A 17,891-nucleotide genomic window follows, 5' to 3' on the forward strand; every position below is an offset into this window, starting at 1 on the left:
ATTTTTGCTCTATATCTTCACTGAGTATCATCCATGGGCATAGCAGCAATGACTCTTTTATATTTTACTTGATCAAAATTACTTGAGAAATTGCCTTGGAAATAACATTAATACCAAAACAATAGCAGAACAATATCCAGAACAATAAATTGCCTCTGCTACCCATTAGATACCAAAATAGTACTGAAATGCTTACAAATATAGAGGACATTCATTCATTGTCAGCAAAATCCAACCAATTTACCTGATTTGTATTGTAAATGGGGAAAAAAAAAAAATCAAGAAACCACATTATAATGACTATTACATTTGTTTTCTTACATGAGAGTTTGAAAGTTCACCAGTAGTGTTGGCCAGTCACACTTCCCACTGACATTTGTATTGGATTTCGTCATGAAAGAATTTAACCAGCCAAATAAAGTCTTGAGCAAGAATAGTGGGTTTGGCAACTGTCTTCCAAACCAATATTTGCAATCATGATTAGGAGAAGATGGATGTGTGAAATTCTTTCCTGCAGTGAATCTGGTACCTTCATCCATTTTATCACTGAAGTAAAAGGAAATATGTATGCTGTCACAGTATCATTTATCAGTTTTATTTCTTTAATGCAATATACAGACAGTGCAGTTTGTGTTGCATATACATATGCAATTACTTTCTATTCTCTGTTTCTAGGTTCCTCTTATTACTGAAGTCCTAAAATGCATCTATGGGGGCTGCTCCGAAAGTCATGCCTTCTATTTTATTATGTTGGCTCCCGATATCAGAGGCGGGTGTCAGTGGTAAGGAAGTAGAAGTGAAACCTTAACACAAATATTCCATTACATTTTACTGCTGTGTGACAGATGGCAGCCGAGGGGCAGTCTGACGGAACGGAAGTGCATCTGAAGCAAAGGTATGCCATGCAATTCCACCATGCTGTAAAAATGGCACCCACTAACATTTACTGATGTTTGCTGAATGTTTATAGAGACCAAACAGGGTATGTGAGCACAATGAGGCAGTGGACGGTGCATTTCAGCAGTGGCAACAGTGACAGTGGGTCACCTCCACTGGTGTTGATTTTTATGAACGCGACATGGAGGCTCTTCTTCATCACTGGCAAAAATGCAAATCTAACAGTGTTGAAAAATACCGTTTTGTAGCTGAGAATTTGCTCTACTGAACAGTGTCATTGTGAATTCATACCTGTTGTAGTTTCCATAGAAATGAATAGGAGGCAACCTACATATTTAATACACACTGCTCAGACTCATCAGGGAACGGTTTAAAAGCTTCAGTGTAATTCCTAACAATTCATTTACTAGACTCTTATAAGGAAATAGGACTTTCAAAATGTTAACTGCTATACCGTGAAAGGCTTCAGTCAAGTGCCGAAGTAAAGTCTTAGTTACTAGAGAGGAAGAAGAGAGCATAACACAAAGTGTGACTTTACAGTGGTTTCCTGAAATACAAATAATCAAAAGTTAATGGAAAAGTGATCGACAAGGGGACACAGCAACCACATGCCATTTGCTGTAAATTCTGTCAGTAGCTGGGCAAAAATTAAAATAAATAAATAATAAAAAAAAATATATATATATATTTGAGTACACAATCCCATGTTTTGGCAATCGGATTCCCAGTTTTGCAAATTGCCCGTGTGTTTTTTATACTAAATATTTTATTATTATTATTTTAAATCTTAAGAGCTTAAGCTTTCCTCTAAATAAATATCTTTTCATTAGTGCTCACAGGTACCTGGACATTTACACAGGTTAGATACTGGCAGATCTTTGTGAAGTCTGCAAAACCAGGAGCTCACAGCATCTGCAGTTCTCTTTCCTTTTGATAAAGAAAAAATTATTCAAGGTCAAGTAACATAAAATTACTCTCAGCTGCTTGTGACAGATTTCAGCTGCAGCCCAGCAGTCTTCACCTTTCTCAAGTTAAATGATTTCCATACTTACATAGACTTTTTAAAATAACATGAACAACCTGACATGAAGTAACAACTTTAAATGTTATCAGACATTATCTGGTATTGCTGCCATACAAATCTTCCTTTCTGGACTGTGATTGGCCTTTGTTTGTGGTGCCACTTTATAGTGCACCTGAAGTTAACAGTAGTTGCACTTCTCAGTTTATTTAGTGAAGTACTGTGGAAGTGTCCTTATTTCTTAAGATCTCCAGCTTTCTTTTGTAGCAGATATATGCATGCTGAGTTGGGTCAAACAGTCAAGTGTGAATTAAATTATTCCTTTTTTTTTTTCGCTGACATAAGTAGCTAACCCAGTTTTAATCTGAACAGAGATATCAGCAATTATTCAGCTAGTACGCTGAAGAAACATGAAATGCTAATATACCTTTTTTTTTTTTTTTTTTTTTTTAAGATGTATTACACTGCTTTGTTGTCTAAAAGAAGATTCTTCAATGTGAAAGAACAAGGCATTATCAGTTCTAATTTAATCTTGAAACAACCTGGATACTTCCTTGTAGAGGATTACAGGAAACAAACCCGATTACATATGAAGAAATAAGGAAGCAGAAAAGGTAGAATCTCAAACAAGGCTAAATCCTATTACGCTTTTTGTCCTTCTCTGCCCTTGTAGCAGATATATAACTTACACTGCAAAGAGAAAAATAGAAAAAATGTTGTTTTACTTTTGCAACTGTTTTTATATCTATATGATACAACTTTATTAAAAAAAAATATGAACTTATAAGAAAATGTTTACTGATGAGCTTCTATGAACTTCCAAAAACTGTGGACCTAACACTGTTAAACTTGTCTCCTGGGAAGGGGCCTCTGTTGAGTACAATCCTGACTTCTTTGCCTGGGTTTGATGGAAGGACTGACTGAATGCTCACAGGGAAACTGCAAAACAGCTCCTGCGGTAGAAGTTGAAAATTAACCCGTAATACTGAGAAAAGCAACTTCTGTCTATATAGCAATCTGCTGTCTTATGAAAACTAATTTATAAACCTCAGACCTGCCAGATACTAGCAATTATTCCTGCAAGCTAAACTTTCTGTCAGCATTGGAAACAGGCACCCACAGAAATCCTCTCACTGGTTGCTTTTCCCTCAGGATCCTTAGATGAGTTGACAGCCTGCCTGTATCTCCATCTTCTGAAAGGTATGCTGGCACACGTGCAATATGTTACAATCTGAATTAATAGTATTACATGCTAAAGGCAACCCTCTACAAGGGTTCAGCCATTACATCATATGCAATACAGAGGAGCACTAGGTGAGTACAGTCCTCCATCTCTCTGAATATATTCTCTGGCTCAAAAGATCAGTGCCTGCCCATCCAGCTTACTCGGTCTGTTAAATTTGCTGTGAGCCACTGAAAAGCGCCTGACTCCCTCATCTTTATATCCTCCCTTCAGGTACTACAAATCCACATTTATTTTTCATCCTACAGAACAACCTATCTTAATTTAGCATATGCAGATAATAACTAAAACATTATCATACTGCATCCTTAAGAGAACAGACTACTGAAAGAAAGCAAGAACGAATTTTGATGACTCATTTGGCCCCAATTCGTTTCCCAAATGTGCATATTTAAGGCCTTATATTTTAATTCATATGAGACAAAGAAGTTCAAACAGTACTATTAAACTTGAAAGAATTTTGCTTGCAAGAAATCTGTTTAATTAGTATGAGTAGAAAAGAAGCAGAGACATGGGTTTTGAACTAAAGTACTAATAAATGAGAAACAAAGAATAAGTGGAAAGTAAACCTGGGGCAAGCAAAATTCGGTCTCCATTACACTGCAGCCCAATTAATTCCATCTGTATTACCCATGTGTAACAGAACAAAACGGACTGGTGTACATTTTCACAGCAAGATACCACTTGCTTTCCTTCCACCCATAAACACTTGCTAGAAAGTAAAAAAGCAGCGTAACAGAACATGCTTATGTTCTAATTACTGAACATCTACAAACCTTTCATAAATGTTATTTTCATTTACATTTTATTCTGTTGCTCAGTGACACAGATCACAAAACATTTGTTTCCTTGTATTGTTATGAAATTTAAATATCAAGCAGTGTAGAATCACTAAATTAGTATGCTTATTAATGCTACATTTTACTAGATGAGTATAATATACTATGTCCTTTGCACAACTGGTGGTAAAAGTGAAACATTTTACTTCAGTTGGAACAGCAGTGAGCAGCTGTCTTTAAAGATCAGCTCACAAGAATGATAATTACAGGATTTGCTATTCAACTCACTGTGTGGCCATCCTATCTTATAAATTAATTTTTCTTTGAATGATTAGCAAATGCGATAAATATTTTGCCATAGGGTGTGTACAGATAGCTACTGTGGAATCATTTACTGTGCAACAAGTAAATGTTGCAAATGTTGTTCCTTTCAGGTGCACGGAGATACATCCCACTTCTTCCACAGACTTTCTTTAGTGGCTCACAAAAGGAAATCTGAAGAATCTCCTACCTGGGAAACTATGAAAGCAAGAGATGGAGTAGACGCTAAGGACCTTCCCTGGACTTTTTGATTTCACATATTTTGTATTTTGCTACTTTCTTATTGATTGAAAGCAAAGCTATGGGAAAAGGACACTTTGAAAAGACAAATGTTTACTCAACATTAAGGAAAAGATGCCAGCTCTATTGTTTACATTTACCACCAGTTCTCTCCTCATTCTTTTAAAGTCAGATTTGGGTCTAACCTCCAAGGCAGAGGTCTATTTTTATTTGCAGATGCGTGTATTTATGTAATTTACATCTTGTGAGGGAGAAGAGGAAGGGAGTTGCCTCTAAGCACTGCAGGGAACTGCCTCATGTTCAGTCATTTCTTGTGAACCACTTCTTTGTTCCTTTACCTGAGAAGGATTTGTCAGTCTAAAGAGTCTCTTGTAGTGACAATTCTCTCAGTTCTCAGAAGCATGTCACTACCTGTGGCTGTACGTCCAATGAAAAGAGAGTGCTAACTGTACTTTACCTGGCAGATTGGACTACTCACTGCATTGCCAGCTCGGAAGACAGAATGCATTTCCTTAACTCTGATCATGCCCTGCTACTTCACCAGATTTGTTGTCCAGCACTCACTATTTACTTGGCCAGGTGATACTCCAAAAGGATTTCAGCATAAGAGAGACACCAGTTGGAGTGCTGGCAAACAATGGTAGATTTTCCCAGCCTTAACTCCTCTGCAAAGAGTATAAACGTTCACTTCTGAAACGTAAGATAATTTCAGCTTAGATAGAAGGATAGATCATGTTACTTTCAGTACTTACAAAGGTACAAGTTATTACTGTCATTTTCCTATTACACAAGCAGACCCTCTTCACTTGGTAGAGTGAACCATGGACATTTGTAATAAACAGACACACTGAGATAAGTAAAAATATTGATCTGAACTACAGGTTTCCTTGAACTATGCCTACACGAGTACATGTATTGAAATTGCAGGGAAATGTTTATTATTTTTAATATTAGAAGAAGTATGAGTTCTGTGCTTGTGATTAGATCCTACTGTTAGTGTCACACTGAGTGAAGCCCTTATGTCATACACCTGCAAGTTTTATGGATCTTCTGCCATCTTTTTACGTTTTAAAGGAAATATAACAAAGCCAATAAGTTTTGCTACTTATATATTATAAACATATTATATGTTGTTCATATGACCCAAGACAATTTTTCTCCACTCAGTGTAGTGCAGGCAAGCCCAAAGGTTGGACGCCCATGCCTTAAGTCATATAATGGAGAAATTATTTAAGAATGAACTTAGAGTAAAAATACAGTCATATATATATATATACTAACTTTGAAGTACAAATATGAATAAGTTAATACACTTCTCGTCAGCAGTTTTGTAAAATTTTACAAGTTTCAGATGTTCAGATGTTCTGATGAGATGAACTTCTCATACAGGAAACTAAAACCTGAGAAATTTCCCCAGCAATGGCTACGCAAACAGCTAAGCCTACTGACCATTGCAAAGTGCACGTGTAGCCTCTTACCAACAAAATATCTCCCTCTTCTGTCTCTTCACTCTCATGCTACAGTAGGGTCCCTTACATTCCTTTTTGTTCTGCAGCATTTAAACACTTCACATTGTTTTCATTTTTCTTCTCAACATCCTTTGATCTGTCGTGCTCCATTCACAACCTACATGCATTAGTTCCTGCCTAACTATAACATTACTGTTTTAGAGGTAGAGAAGGAAAACTACTGAAGATTGCTCTGAAATGAACATCATCAACCTACTGTATAGATCAAGTTTTCTCTGGGAAACATAGCAGCATTCTGCATGCTTACATACTCCCCTGGACAATTAACTGTCCTGTGATGTTGTGAGTAACAAGCCAAGGGCTTCTGAGTTATGATTTTATCTCCTGTGCTGAGATATTCTTGTTAATATTCTTGTGCATCTCAAAGTCATTTAAAATCCATGCTTCCACTTGTTTTGAAGGGATGCAATCATCACCAGCTACAGAGAGAGAGAGAGATAGGAAAAGGGAAAGAAGATGAGAAATATTCAAGTACTCCAAGACTACAGTCTTCCTGATTTGGCTACCCTCAGAGGACATGTATACTCCATTGACCAGAAGTGGCAGGATGCTGGGTGAGGTAAACTTGTTCTCCCTCCATGAAAGCCTTTGTAAGCTTTTTAAAAGTCAGAGTTAATTTTCAAGGAAATGAAGTAGAATATGCAAAAATATTATTAAATCTGAATAAGGCACCACACAGTTACAAGCCACTCTACAGTTCTGAGAAGGCCTGTATCTTTCTTATTTAACCTGCCTGCTACATAAGAAGCCTTTCAGCAAAATGTCCTGTTGATGTTGTTCTTCATCCTCCTTCTAAATAGCTTCTTGGAAATGGTTTTGGGGTTTCTCTGACACTTGTGCCTTTCTTCATTTTTATGTCTCTCTTTAATGCCTTTGCTATGCCAGACTTCCCTTAGTTTCTCACAACTGAAAGACCATTTGTCAGTGACTGTTTTTCTTAGCTTCTTTTCAGCCTCACTCTAGTTTTGGAACAGTTTGTTCCAAGGACACACACATCACATTTTACTCTGTTCACATTGAGAAAGTCACTCTTCCTAACAGCTATGGTAGAAACTTTGTTCCAGTGACAGCTTAGTGTCTGTGCATGAGGACAGGACTTGCTTCGAAAGCCTTCTACTTGTAATTGCAGTTTTAAAGCCCTGAAATACACCTCTCTCAGGAGACATCCAACCTTTCAGTTTCTGATGAATGTTTCTAGATGTAAAGGCTCAGACATCACTTCTTCAAAAGGTGATGAATTTTTCCAAAGTTTATAGCATACATATTGTTAAATAGAGCACTACCCTTTTACATTAAACGGTGAGATAAAACTTAGTTCTTTTCAGGAACAGAAATAAAAAGGTTCTGATCTGACAGGAATACAATTTTTCAGAATTAGGCTTTTCAGCACTGATCTCGGTGACACCTTAGCAGAGGAAACAATACGGTATTACTTTTTAAAAATTCATTTAATTTTGAATCCACTAGGAATTATAAGATATTTCAAAAAATAACTTAGTAGTGATCTTTCAATCTTCTGTTCTCTTTTCGCTACTTAATACTGTGTTAAAATGAATAATAATTTGCAAGATAGGCGACACTTCAGCAATGGATTAAGAATTTAGAATAGAATATCATCCACATTGCAGGGAACATGAAAATATGTGCATTGACTATCCAGCTGAACAAATTCCTTGTTGTCCTCCTGTTCAAACAAACGACAGCAAGTCAGTCTCTGTACTGTAGTTAGAAGGATCTCAAGATCTGCCATGTGGAAGCAAAAGACGTCACTGGGGCAGTTGGAGTCTGGATGTGTTTGTCCTCTGCACAGCAAAAACAATCACAGAAGCTGTTCAGACTTAGCATGGCCTGTAATATCCTGTCTGCTCCATATTTCTGGCTGGCTGGGCGATAGTGTGGTCACAGGTTTTCTGAGAAGAACTGCCTTAGTGAAAAGGCGGCTCTCAAAGGAACTGTACTCTCTAAACTATACTGCAACATACAGAACAGAAATGATAGAGATCAGACCTGCTAGACTTATATTTAACAGAAAAATGCCACTTGTGCTGGCCTCTTGAGATTTAAACCTTACAACTAAATCATCGAAGTCACTGCTTTTGTGGGAACAAATAAGAGTTACTAACACAGCATCTGTTTTGGTTGTACGGGCAGAGAATGCTTTTAACTACAATGGTACGATCCACAGAGAGCAATCCTATCCCACACAATTACTCTTTAAAAAATCTATTTACTTTGCACTTCTCAGAGTTAGTTCATTTGAAGGAAAGCTTTAAGCATGAATGGCTTGGAGAAATGTGCATGACTTGTTAGAGTCTGTATCAGGTATCTGTACCATTTTTTTAAAGAATGGCATATTAGCAAGGCTGTTGCTTGAGGAAATGTTGGATCTTTTTCATTATAGCAGTGTATCTTCTGCAAGTACTTACAGTCTTGCAGTATGAGAGTTAGAATACACCAGCACAGAATAACAATATTTCCTTTCACTCTATAAAACTATACATATCTACAGAAGATGAAAAGCAGTCAAGGATCAGGTCCTAATTTCCATATACTTTATTGCTACTATTCCTTCAGGCTGAAACCAAATGCAGCAGAATGTACAGAACCTGAATAATTCCCTATCACTTCGAAATATCCTGCAGTAACATTAGAGATTGACTAAAATATCCAAAATGTCTTTTTCAGCAGTATCACTCCATCTTATATCCAGAGAAAAGTGGAATGGGTAAAGCAAAAATACACATTCTTGTCTTATGACTGTATTTCTCCTTTAGTTTTAAGGAACCTGCAGTTAAAAACTTTTCCATTCTGTCTACCACCTACAGAGCTGAAGTGTCACAAGAACCCTTGCTGTCTCATCTAAGATTAAACAATCAATTTTGATGACTGCGGTATACTGCATTAATCACAGATGTTTCATTTTTTCTGACACTCTTTTATTGATGAGACACTGAATTAGGATTCTCACCTTCAGCTTTTGCTCTTCTCTCCCTGCCTTCAGACCTTCAGCAATACCCCTCAGGCTATCATCCCATCATACTAGGCCAGTGAGAATCTGACTAAGACTCCTCTAACAAATTCTATAACAAACTAGAGTAGTAGTTACTACTACTGTCTAGTCAGTACTGAGGCTTGTATCCAAGCTTCTAATCACTAAGGGCTGCTCAGTTCACATTAATATTTTCCATTAGTGCTGCTGAAAATGCGCTTCGTTTGAGAATATCTGCTCTTCACATTTCTGCTGTTTTCTCTCTCCTTTCTTTTCTAAAGAATGGCATGACAGTTACTTCCTGGACCCTGCTGCACTAATTTTGACTTTGTGATATTTCTTACGAGAACCTGTGGTAAGTATAACAACATTACTTCGCAGTATTGAAAGCAAGATTGTGTTTTCTGATTGTCTTATTTGCAAATGGATGATACAGTGTGGTGCAGGCAATGTACACTGATAAGGCATCTCTTGATCTATCCATGAATAGTCTTAATAATTCTATGTACTTTTCCATTTTACTTCTTAGCTTCTGATTTTCCAACTCAGTTATGTGACGTTGAGAAACTGGGGAGTTGGGTTGTGAAAAATTAAGATCTGAATTGCAGAAACATGCATACAGAAAATGAACTGAAAGGCAGTACACAAATCAGCCTACAATACCTTCTAATTTTGTAATTTTCACGTCTGCATTGGCCATCAGTTGCAGTCTTTTGCAATCTTTATCAACTTTTCTTTATTAGCTTCCATTTAATTAAGTGAAGAAGTGTTTTCCTAACAAAACACCATTTCTCAAAGAGGATGGAAGCAGTGTTTGCTATGGAATATTCCCCCCTTTTCCTCTACGGAGAGGAATATGCACTACTCTTCATTTCAGTTTTCTATTAATGTTATTTTACATGAAAAACATCCTCAAAGGCCTTAAGCTCAAAATACAACCCCAGCCCGATAGCATCTTAATGTGCTCTTGTAATGGATTCTGGAACAGGTGGCTAATAAATTAACCAGAGGTATGCAATCTATTATTGACTGGCATCATTCCAACCACATAGCTCTCAAATGACAGCTTTTTCATGTAAATTTTATTGTATTGAAAGTTCCATTTGCTACCAAGAGAATTCCTTGTAAATAGAAAGAAAATGCAAATATTTCCTGCTTTACACAGAGCAATGCTAAAAAAAAAAAAAAAAAAAAAAAAAAAAAAAAAAAAAAAAGACCAGCAAACTGTGTTTTACTCTAGATCTTTTCATCCGTAGTACATTAACTGGCAAATATATTTTGAATGAAAGACTTCGTAACCAAACAGAGAAAAAATTAATGTAACAAGCTAGATACCTCTTTTGGTGCTTTTTCACACTACTAAATAAAACAACTCTATCTGAAACAGATTACATAGCTCTGCATTAGCAGAGCACTCAATACCACAAAATCATCTCAATTTTGCCACGCGATACTTCATAGACTACTGAGTACCTTCTAAATCTTTTTATTGTGTGCAAAATGGCCCCTTTCTTACAGATCTCTGATCTTTTCCTAGTCACCGACTGACACCCATACCTAAACAAGTCAGACGAAGGCATCTACTACATGCCTCCTTATTTCCTTGTGGGTATGAAGCGATGAGCAGAATATCATTATGAAAGTTATTCTAGAAAACGAGATTTTTATTCATGAAGGACATCCAAACTCTCTTCCTCACATTCCTACAGCAGTATGCAAGATATTTTCTTGCAGAAATTCCTGCAGGATTGTATAGGAGGGGCATGAAATAGATCACATTAGCTGTGCATGTCCATATCATGCACACGGACTCAAGCCACAGAATATATGACTGATGGATAAAATTTAAAAGGAATATGCTAAGAGTATAAGTGCTTAGTATAACAGGCACTCAGAAAACCTGCGTATCTTCATGAGTAACAGGAAATTGAGTTTTACCTCCAAAATGATAGTAAAACTGATTTAATTTTGTCTGCAGAAAAAAATGAATCAAGGTTAGTATTTCAAGCATTTATCACAGCACTTCTATATTGATGATATGGCTGGTGTTTTTTGTTTGTTTGTTTGTTTGTTCTTTTAGTGTGCTACGATTGACATGTATGTATGTCAGTATTCTTACCTTTATGTCAAAGGACACTAAGAGACTGATACTTCCTGTAATACAGTTGGATAAATAGACACTTTTGAATTGATTATTGTTTGTTAACCATTTCTACCTAATCATCCTACCTCGTAAATCTGATGGTCACCATACTTCAGAGAATTCATTTTCCTAGGTAAATATAATTTGTCCTTTGCCTGTCATTTTGTTAATTCATCAGATAACATGTTATTCTATTACTTCACTGGGGATTTGGGAAAAAAATGTCTTCTGCTTTATGGCAGGTTTTGTGGTTTTTTTTATGATTCTGATACCCTAATTCACTTACGAGCAACTGTATTTTTCACCACAAATACAGCCTGTGAAATGTAATAGTTAGACTTCTGTAGAAAAGGCAGTGGACAACATAACAGCCTAATTCCCTTTCCTTGTAAGCATTTAGAAGTATACAAGGAAAATAAAAATTATACATACCAGTATTTGGACACCACTTATTAAATGAAAAATCAAGATCAAGTTTTCCTTCCTTGTTCTTATGAGTACATTCTCAAAGTGAACATCAGACACTGCTGTGAGAGACTTGGAGAGTGCTTCTGTAGCCTGTGTAAGTTTTACAGCTATTCATCTTGAGAGTTGCTATACATAAGGGTTTGTCAGTTTGATGTTCTGTAGAAATTTTTCCTCTCAAATGCTGTCAGGCATAGAAGAGCTAATGCTGATATTGATTGGATAAGCCACATGCCAGCCATGTTAACATAAAGATAAACATCAAAAACACTCCTGCCCAACAACTACTCTGGCCTTTTGGCAACCGAGGAAGTTTTCCATATTTTCAGGTTAGTCTGGTATTTACCTTTTATAAACACAGAGGGAATGACAAAAGCTGCCCTGTAATCATTTGTTCTCTTTCTGTGCTGCCCCCTGGGAGGCTTGCAGAGTGAGGCAGTGACTGAGGAGTGCTCTGGTTACCTGCGCCAAGGAAACCACCCGGGGGAATTTTCACTGAGGGGTAATGCTGGAACCTCAACCTGTATATATTATAATTATAATATATACAATAATTATTTATATTAAATATTTAAATAATTATTTGGAGCTTCAATAATAAAATATGTTGACTGCAGACATAAGAATGGGGAAAAAAAATAAAATCTAGAGTCACTAATAAAATTTGCCAGTGTAATGGCATTAGATAAAGAAGAGAATGCTGTAGCATATATGATAACTTAGATTATCTTTTCTTAAAACAGCATGTTGACTCCTAGAGATGTTTTATATTCCATGAGTCTTTGAATTCTGTGGGAACAGGAGACATTAATTTCTACACATCAGTCTTTCAGTTTTGAGTTCTTTTCATCTTCTCCCTACTGTCATTGCTTTTGTACTTGTGTTCATTTTGCATGGAAATTGAATAAGCATGATAATTCTTTGATTTTTACTTTACAAATAAAAACACAGAGCAGTCAAATTGTCTGTCTTGACATTTAAAAAAAAATGAAAAACTAAAACCCAGATAAGGATTCTGTACATAGGGGACCTGTAAAGAGATACTAAGTATGACTGTATACTTCCAGTCATAGTCAGAAAGCCAGATGCACACACTGGAAACAACCTTCGTGTTAGAGTCGTAACTTACGAAGTAGAACATCTACTTTCTAATTAGGACTCAAAAGATTTGCGTCATGTGCCAGTAAATCCTTTTCTGCTCACATCTGGAATAATGTCTGCAGAGGTGATGATGTCTGCTTAGAATACATTACAGGAAAGAGCGTTTATGAAAAGAATAACAAACCTCCCAGCAACGAATCCGTTCTTCCTCAAAAGACTTACTGCATTGGGATATCATACAATGGTCACACCACTGCACTTTCTCTGCACAAGCACAGAGTCTGCCTCAGAGCTGTGGGAAATTAATTCGGTTACATTTTTTACCCCACCTCCCTGTACCCTTGGCTGCTTTCCCTTACTCCTTCCTAAAGCAAAACACATTCCTTTTCCTGCAGCTTCTGGAGGAGGACAGCATTTTCTCTGAGGCAACAGGAACAGGATAGGTGCACTTTTCTTCCTTGATGACTAGATTTATTAAGTAGATTTATATTTACATGCTGATTGGTGTAAAACTATTATGTAGCCCCTCTAAATCTTCTCTGTCTTAAATCTCTGAAGATCAGATTTACTTTCTGTTTAATTTATAACACAGAATTTATAATTTCTCAGGTTGATATTTATCATATGATGCTACCTGAATAGGATCAGGGCACTGTCACACAGAGGAATTTTCCATTGGGAGACAGGGCTCCATCATAACCCTCATAAATAATTTAGAGAAAACTTCAGCCAAATCTTTTTCACTTTCCTGACTTCCCTCACTTCTGTTCTTATTCTTTTGAATTCCTTTACATTCTAACCACATTTTAGTTTTGCATTAAGTTGAGGTGCAGTGCATTCTCTGACATCTTTCCAGTCATTTATTTGCTGGGTGGCAATATCAAGTCAGGTATTAGTAACAATCAACTTACGACAGAGATATTAATGCTGCCAGTTTCACCTGTGTTGCTTAGGAATGCTTTTGGAGTACTAAGCTTTGGTTAAACCATCTGCAGAATTCCTGATGATGTCACCTTGCTTCAGAGCCCCTTTTATTTTACATGGGTGAGATTAATTATAAATCTCAAATTTCACTAAGGCATTTCATTTGAAAATTCATTTCTAATTTCAGCTTAGAAACTGCATCCTGTTTTTTGACTTCTGGTCATTCCACATTTACAAAGTCTTTTATGATATGTCTTTTTGGCAGTGGAAGTATAATACTAAATATTGTCCAACAAATATTTTGATGTAGTGATCAAATGAGAGTATGATTTACTGACCAGTGTGTCATTAACTCAGCAGTTCTCGATCCCTCTAGGAATCTAGAGACTCTAGGAAATGAGTCTCTATTTTCCTGTTGTTCTTACATTCAGAACAGACTGAAGAAAGATAAGAGGTTACTGTCACCAATCTGATTATTCTGCTCATTCTTTTGAGCTAAAAATTCCAGACCATATCTTTCTTCTTGCCACAATAGAAACACCAAAACTGGCTAGGACAAACTGTAGGTTGGTAGCAATTTTATCAGAAGCTTCTTTCCCTTTTCCTTCCTATAACTTCTTATTCACTTGTTCTTCCTTATTCTGACACTAAATTGTGGTTTCATGAACTATCACTCTGTCAAGGACTCTCTTCATTTGCTGATGGTGTGCCTTCTGTACAAGAACTTTTATTCTGATTCTGGGTCACCAGGTGCTAACATGGTAATAATAGATATTCATAAATGTTATATAAAACACTTGGTATATCTCATAGATTGCATTATTTTTACATTTATCAGGTTGACATTTAAATTATCTTGGCCATTTTCTGTACAATGTCATCAGAAAATTTCTAACTGCAAAGAGTTCAGCTGAAAATGCATAAAGTGGAAGAGAATATATTTAAGAAATAGTTAATAGGAAGAAGTAAAAACATTTCCATTATTTTTATGCAAGTAAAGAATGTCTTATTCTCAAAACATCTTAGAGAAAAACAAACAAACAAACAGTGATGGACTACTTGTCTCATAACTTGATAAATCACTTGCAAAATAAAGCAATTTTGAGATTTTCTAATATTTTTCTTGTCACTGCAAAGTACCCTACCAGTATGGTCTATTTCTACCCCACTGTGATGAATTAGTACCTCAGGCAGCTGTGTTCCTTCTACTGTGTAACACTAGCAGTCAGACAAATACAAGGAACAAAATAAAAAAAGTGCCTTTTCAGCTGATCATGTAGATATACTCCAGTAGCATTTAACTAAAGAGAGTAAAATTAAAGAAGCAGAGGAACAGTATGTTATAATGGTAGTGATGGAGTTGAAAAGGAAAAGATAAAAGCAAATAAACAGGAAAACAATTCAAAAGTGTAGCACTGTAGCCTGGGTAAAAAGCTAGACGGACTAGTCCTGCAACCTTATGCACAATTTTGTGTTTTACTGTGTCATCCTGCAGTAGTTTCAACTGCAATCCCCTGGGTCTCAACTGTTGAAGACATTGAGCAAGACTTTCTCAGAGCACCGCTTCCAACTCTGGAAGTCATTCACACCTTTGGTCTCTGAAGGTCCAAAGTATACTATGAATTTTTATGACATTGAACAGATTTCTGGTTAAGCTTTTGAGAATTAGGCTTTTATGTTATGACTTCTTTCTAATGTGCATTGCAAATAATAGAGGGCAATGAGAAGCCTTTTACTGAATAAAGGAATATTTATCTTTCTAGAAGGGAAAGCCTAAAATATTATTTCAGCAGCAGTGAAGGTATCACAGCGTCTCCAACTTATACTTGCATATCCACATTTTCTCAACCAGCTTCCAAAGGGATCTAAAAACCTCCTAAATCCCTGCAGAAAGACAAACATAGAACTGAAAGGGTGCTGCAGGCAACCATGCCACACAGCTCTGTGTATAAATCTGTAGAAAGCAACCTGGAAACTGGCAGATATTTTCATCCTACCTATTCCTACAGCAAGTTACACAACTTAATCCTTGAGGCAAAGGAAATCCTTCACACAACCCTTAAGTTAAATAAATGATTCAGAGTTTTTTTTAAGTTTATAATTATTACATGGTCATGAGAAGTAACACAATTCAATTCCATCTGTCATAAATAATCATTAGGCAAGGATGAATGCTTACCAAATACAACAAAACGGGAACTGATGTTTATATATAAACAAGAAGTGCTAGACAATAAACATTATGGAATTATAAACATTCATGGAAAAAAAAAGTTTAAAAGATTAGATATTAACAGAATGATCCTCAAAGTCAGTCAAAAACATCCTTGAAATCATGCGATTCAGAACTTTCAGAAGAGGAACATTACTTCATAAATAAAATTATCCCTTGCTAGTCCATGTAATGTCACAAGAAATCTACTTTTGTGATCATACATACACAGCAAATTTATCACAATAAATGTCCAGAAGGCAAAATAGATTCCTTCACTTCTCAATGCAGGTAAAACCTTACATCACAGGATCTTCTGAAAAAGAAATTCTGGAACACATCTTCAGGAGAAGTAAAAGGGGAAACCTCTTTGGCATCATATATGACTGGAACCTTGGCGTCTGCTATCAGGTATATATTTCTCCTGTATTTCTAAAAGCATTTTCAAAGTAACTCTGACAATCAGCCCCTAGTATTAAAAAAATAAAAAATAAAAAAAGCTAGCATAAGTCAATCAACTTGTATCTTCTCCTTAGTTAATGACTGACACTAAAAGGTTTCATAATTGTGCAAACTGAGAACCTTTTATTAGGGAATGATGTAAAATCTTTGTAAACAAAGAACAGAACCATGACTGGGTATAGCTGTAGCTAATGTCACACTGGTTTTTAATGGCAAATATGTTTAGCAATTTATTTATCAGACAGAAATTTGAATCCTTATTATTGGCATTTGAGAGAAATCACCAGCTACTACACAGCACTCATTTGCAAAAGCTGCATTATTAAATGGACCCTCCATCACGTCTAACACCCAATTATCTTGTCTGAGTGATATGGGCAGGCAAGAAAGAAAAATAATTAGCATGAAGAGTGGAGAATTTCCAAAGTTCAAGAATTGGTTGGATTTGAAGAAAGAATAATGCTTTGATTCCTGCTTGCATGCTTAAGTTAAACCTATTTTTAGATTTTTTTTAATACTCAATTAGGATAATCTTTTCAGTATTTATTATGGCCAGTGAAATGAAAAATCAATTAGCTACACAGCTTTGCTCAGGAGACTAAATGGCGAAGCCCTGAGTAACCATGAAAACCCATGCAAATGCTGTCGTTTCCAAGGGCAGAAACTTTGAAGGCTTTCTGTACTTACTTGGGCTGTGAGGTATAACCTGAACTTGTCCCTTCTCAAAATTAAATCTTTGTCTTTGTACATAAAGCTTAAATAGTTCCCTATTTCATATAACTACTGCTATATACTTCCACGATTTAAGAGACTGCTGCTTTTCTCAGACCATCATCTTTTGCATTTTCCAAAGTGGGTATTTTGGCACTGGGATTTGTTACAGCTGTTTATAAACTGTAGAAAAGAACATGTAAACTTATAAAACTTAAGGAAAATCAATTGTACCATTTGCTTCGTTGTGGAAAATCATAACTAATACACAGGAGAGAGAATATTTTCACTGCAAATTTCTTCAGCAACACATTTGTCTAAATCAATCATATTTCAGAGTGTATTTCTGATTAGTTATGTTGCAAATGTCAACAGAAGTACAGGTTTCCAGTCATTCCACTCCAACCCTCAAATATGAATGCTTTTGCCTCTAGGTACACAGTACCTTAATTAAATATAATCCAGTGAAAATGAGGAAGCCTATACAGTTCTGGTGCTTTACAAACCAGACATCTGACCACTTTACATTTACAATTTAATTGTTGCATTCACTTTATTTTATATGTCCTCAATTTACAGGAAACTATCAGCTCACCAGAAAATCAAATAATTGGACTCTACTCCTTGATACAATATTTTACTGAAAGCAGGAAAGTGATTTCTTAGGACAATAACTACTTTGTATTATTTCAGAGATCTCTCAAATTATTTCAGTTTGTAATCTTTGTAATCAAAGTAATCCTTGACCCTCACTGCAGAGGGTCAAGAGGGATTCCTGTCTAAAGAAATCTGGCTAAGTTACAGTGTGATCATTCATACAATCATGGAGCCATCTGGGTTGGAAGAGACCTTCA

The 17,891-nt window shown here is 36.1% G+C and overlaps 1 protein-coding gene across 2 annotated transcripts in view; it reads right to left on the minus strand.

The window, feature by feature from the left end:
- Nucleotides 1-17,891, minus strand: part of EPHA6 (EPH receptor A6) — a gene marked incomplete at both ends in the record, with an annotated part of 498,668 nt that overhangs the window by 195,581 nt on the left and 285,196 nt on the right. The window lies entirely within an intron of this gene.

This window comes from Tetrao urogallus, assembly GCF_951394365.1.
Source record: "Tetrao urogallus genome assembly, chromosome: 1".
NCBI lineage: Eukaryota > Metazoa > Chordata > Aves > Galliformes > Phasianidae > Tetrao > Tetrao urogallus.